Below are 4,987 nucleotides of genomic sequence, written 5' to 3'. Positions count from 1 at the left end.
ATTTTGGAAGTTTCCAAATGCCTTTCCAAATGTTCCCAATTGCCTTTGCCTTATATAGAGATTTAACAGAATCATTAACGTCAATCAGAAACTCATTTTTGAAAGTTGAGAAAAAGCAGCTTTCATACAGGGAAGCCTGGGGCAAGCATAAACACACTACTTTTCTTTCCTACAAAAGAGTCTAAAAATTATCAAGGAACTCATAAAATAAAATTAGCACTTCTATTGTGTGCTTCTTTAATAATCAACAATGTTGCTCACAGTCCCAGCGCTCCGAACGATGGTGCCTCCCGTTGACAACAACCTGAGCGGACCCGCGCCTAGGCCCTCCGCCAGGCCTGCGCTGCCTCGCCCCGGGAGAGGAAGACTGAGACCGGCTCAGGCGGCTGCGGCGCGAGGGCCCGTTTCCTTCCAGCGATCAGTCCCCTGGCGTCCCAGCAGCGCCTTCCCCGCGATGGCGCGTCCCCAGCGCACGTCGCGACTGCCAGCTGCCCCCGCCCTGACTGCCGGCCCGGACGTGCCAGCGGCCGCCGCTGGCAGCGCCTGTGCCATGGGGCTGCCCACTCTGGAGTTCAGCGATTCCTACTTGGACAGCCGGGATTTCAGGGAGCGCTTGCAGTGTCACGAGACTGAGCTGGAGCAAACCAAGTTCATCAAGGAGCTCATTAAGGAGGGCACTCTGCTCACTGGGGCGTTGAGGACAGGTAATGTTGATTGCCTACCCAGTTCCCTTGCCCTTTCATCCTTTCCAAAGGAACCCTGAGTTCCTTCAGGGACACGCCTCTACCCAAATTGGGGATCTCACTATGGCAGTGCAGAAAATTTCCCAGTCATTACAAGATTTCCAATTTGAATGTATTGATAATGCTGAAACAGATGATGAAATTAGTATTACTCAGTCACTAAAAGAATTTGCAAGGCTACTCATTGCAGTAGAAGAAGAAAGGCAAAGACTGATCCAAAACGCTAATGATGTATTAATTGCACCACTTGAGAAATTTCGAAAAGAACAGATTGGTGCAGCAAAAGGTGGAAAGAAGTTTGACAAAGAGTGAAAAATATTACTCTATCCTTGAAAAGCATTTAAATTTATCTGCAAAGAAAAAGGAGTCTCATTTGCAAGAGGCAGATACACAAATTGATCGAGCACATCAGAACTTCTATGAAGCATCATTAGAATGTCTTTAAATGGCTCACGCCTGTAATCCCAGCACTTTGGGAGGCCGAGGCGGGCGGATCACCTGAGGTTGGGAGTTCGAGACCAGCCTGACCAACATGGAGAAATCCCGTCTCTACTAAAAATACAAAATTAGCCGGGCGTGGTGGCACATGCCTGTAAAGCCAGCTACTCGGGAGGCTGAGGCAGGAGAATCACTTGGACCCAGGAGGCAGAGGTTGCGGTGAGCCAAGGCTATGCCATTGCACTCCAGCCTGGGCAACAAGAGCAAAACTCCATCTCAAAATAAATAAACAAATAAATAAAAATGAATAAAAGAAAAAAGAATATGTCTTTAAAATTCGAGCAGTTCAAGAAAAAAAGAAGTTTGAATTTGCTGAACCGCTTTTGTCATTTCTTCAGGGTTTATTTACTTTTTTACCACGAGGGATATGAACTTGCCCAGGAATTTGCACCGCATAAGCAACAGCTGCAGTTCGACTTGCAGAATACAAGGAATAATTTTGAAAGTACTCGACAAGAGGTAGAGGGGTTGATGCAAAGGATGAAATCTGCCAACCAGGACTACAGACCACCCAGCCAGTGGACGATGGAAGGCTATCCGTGTGTCCAGGAGAAGCGACCGCTTGGTTTTACGTGGATTAAACAGCCTTGTTACTAGCTCACTGGAAATGTTCAAAATCTTGTATCCGACGAAAGACAGATTCAATTGACAAACACTTCTGCTTCGACATACAAGTAGTTGAAAGCCATGGGATCATCACATTACAGGCCTTCTCAGAAGCTAATAGGAAACTCTGGCTTGAAGCCATGGATGGGAAGGAACCAATTTATACTGTGCCTGACATTATAAGCAAGAAAGAAGAAATGTATTTGAATGAAGCAGGGTTCAATTTTGTGAGAAACTGCATTCAACCTGTGGAAACAAGCGGTATCACCCTTTTAGGCCTCTACTGAATAGGAGGAGTGAACCCCAAAGTTCAAAAACTTGTGAATATCATATTTTCTCCTAAATCCCCTCCTGATATTGATATTGAACTGTGGGACAATAAGACAATGAGTGGGCTGAAAAACCACCTCAGGTGCTTTGCAGCACCACTGATGACTTACAAGTTACACAAAGATTTGTATCATTGCTGTTAAATCTGATGACCAAAACTACAGGGTGGAGGCTGTACATGCATTGGTGTGCAAATTGCCAGAGAAAAACAGAGAGATGCAGGACATCTTAATAAAACATCTGGTCAAAGTATCACTGCACAGCCAACAAAATCTCATGACTGTCTCAAATCTTGGTGTCATATTTGGCCCAACTCTAATCAGAGCACAAGAATAAACTGTAGCTGCTATGGTGAATATTAAATTTCAGAATATTGTGTTAGAAATTCTTACAGAGCACGATGAAACGATGTTTCATACTGCTCCAGACCCAAGCACTCCTCTTCCTCAGCCTCAGTCTCGATCTGGATCCCAAAAGACACAAGCAATCTGCCTCTCTACAGGCTCTAGGAAGCCCAGAGGGACGTGTACTCCATGCCTGGCTGAACCTGATAGTGACTCCTATAGAAGCAGCCCAGACAGCACCCCCATGAGGAGCAACAAGTCACTCTCTTCTCTTTCCTCAGAACAAAATAGCACTACAAAGTCAGCTTCCTGCCAGCCCAGGGAGAAATCTGGAGGGATTCCTTGGATTGCAACCCCGTCATCTTCCCATGGACAGAAAAGCCTTGGTCCCTGGACAACCAGTCCTGAATCAATTTCTAGAGAAGATGCAACAAAGACAGATGCAGAATCAGATTGCCAGAGTGTTGCTTCGGTCACTAGCCCAGGGGATGTTTTCCCCACCCATAGACCTAGTCAAGAAAGGGCTTTATGGGCTTTCAGGACTGAAAAGAGCTTCTGCTTCTTCTCTCAGATCCATCTCTGCAGCTGAAGGAAACACCAGCTACAGTGGATCTATTCAAAACTTAACTTCTGTAGGTTCCAAGGAGACACCCAAAGCTTCAAACCCAAACCTGCCTCCAAAAATGTGCAGGAGGTTAAGACTAGACATCGCCTCAAGCAATGGCTATCAGCGTCCTGGCTCAGTAGTGGCAGCAAAAGCTCAACTGTTTGAAAATGTTGGTTCACCTAAGCCAGTTTCTTCTAGGCACCAAGCCAAAGCCATGTACTCCTGTAAAGCAGAGCACAGCATGAGTTTTCCTTCCCACAAGGAGTGATATTTTCCAGCATGGCCCATCAGTGGAACCAGGATGGTTAAAGGCAACTTATGAAGGCAAAACGGGACTAGTTCCAGAAAATTATGTTGTCTTCCTCTACTACTATTTAGTGTATGGCAGTATCTTCATGGTATCCATGGTAACAAATAATAAGTGCTATGATTTTATCTGACACAGATACAAGGGGATGAGCCCACTAAGTGAAAACAGTCAATTTCTATCAGGTTCTTCATCAGCAGACTATGTAGCTCCTTATTAATGGAAAAAAAAGGTTTAAAAGGTTGGCCATTCTTTTTTGGTTGGTTTATTTTAAAATTTCTTCTTTCTGAAAAATTTATTTTTGGATAATACGTAACTCTCCAGAATGTCTCTTCCATAGCAATTGTAGAGTTTCAAATACCGTATTAAGTACTATCTCCCGGAAATTTGGAAACCACAAATCTGCTGTATGGATTTTGAGATGCGTCCTTTACTGCCTGGCATTCTCTGAGGATCTGTGAAACTGTTACTTAAAAATGTTACTGCAAAGCTAGTTACCTGCCCTTTGAGTGCCACAGTCCTGACCTGCTTGTTGTTGACACCTTACATATTACTTCAGAGTTCCCCACTGTGCAGACTCTCAGGTATTAACTGTATAAAACTCTTTACATGCTATTATAATCTGTAATCTCGATCTCTTCTACTATTTCTCTTCTACTATCTTTTCTACTGTTTCTAGAATAGGTTAAATACACATATACACACACAACTATGCCTCAGAAAAGTTATGCTTTTACAAATAAAAAGAATAGATTAGAATTAACAAGTAGGGTGAATAACAGTAGGCAGAGTCAGAATCAGAAATAAATATCAGTGGATCAAAATAAAAGAATGAAAAATATTCTGTAATAAAAATTAGCAATGTAATGTAAAAGTCTGATAAAAGGTTATCTTTTCCTTTTACCTCTTTCTGTTGACCTCTGTACACTGTAACAAGGTGTTGCTGGATGTAACTTCTTGGTCTAGGTCCTTGGTGACCTTAGTAGTAACAACAGCATTGCTGACACCCTGATTACCCTCTGCTGAAACAGAAGGTAGTTTTTCAATGTACCAGTCCCTTAGTCTATACTTGGTTTAAACACACTTGCCATCATCTGGTATCCTGCTAGATTAGAACCTCTTAAAAGCAAATTGGTTTTCTTTCAAAGACCAACTTGACTCCAAAGAGAGATACAGAATCCTACTTCTGCTGCTGCATAAAGAAATCTCAACCTTCATTTTACTTGAACACAGACCAAAGTGTTCCTGCTTCTGAGTTGTCTGTGAGCTAGTTCTATGGATGTTCCATTCAGATTTAAAGCTTTTTTATTGCACAGGACGTGGATATGAAGCCTAACTCTTGTATCTGATGGCAAGGCATATGTTGTAGCCACAGTGCTGGCGATGGTCCCTTTGCTGAAAGAAGCTACAGAAGCACTGATTCAAGCTGTGTTTGTGCTAGGAGTTTTAATCTTGTAGATTTGTGAGGATGGCTCTTTTTCCTTCATAATAGATTACATGTATAAGCAACTCAGGGCCATATACTGGAGACAGGCTAAAGCTGCTTTTCCCT

The 4,987-nt window shown here is 43.2% G+C and overlaps 1 pseudogene; it reads left to right on the top strand.

Annotated features, from left to right (window-relative positions):
- The first annotated feature begins 550 nt into the window (after nt 1-550).
- On the top strand, nt 551-3,622 carry LOC100981377 (rho GTPase-activating protein 42-like; annotated as a pseudogene).
- Nucleotides 3,623-4,987: the final 1,365 nt, after the last annotated feature.

This window comes from Pan paniscus, chromosome 13 (assembly GCF_029289425.2).
Source record: "Pan paniscus chromosome 13, NHGRI_mPanPan1-v2.0_pri, whole genome shotgun sequence".
Classification (NCBI taxonomy): domain Eukaryota; kingdom Metazoa; phylum Chordata; class Mammalia; order Primates; family Hominidae; genus Pan; species Pan paniscus.
The sequence above is the reverse complement of the archived record's forward strand: the minus strand, read 5'-3'. Positions and strand labels throughout refer to the sequence as shown.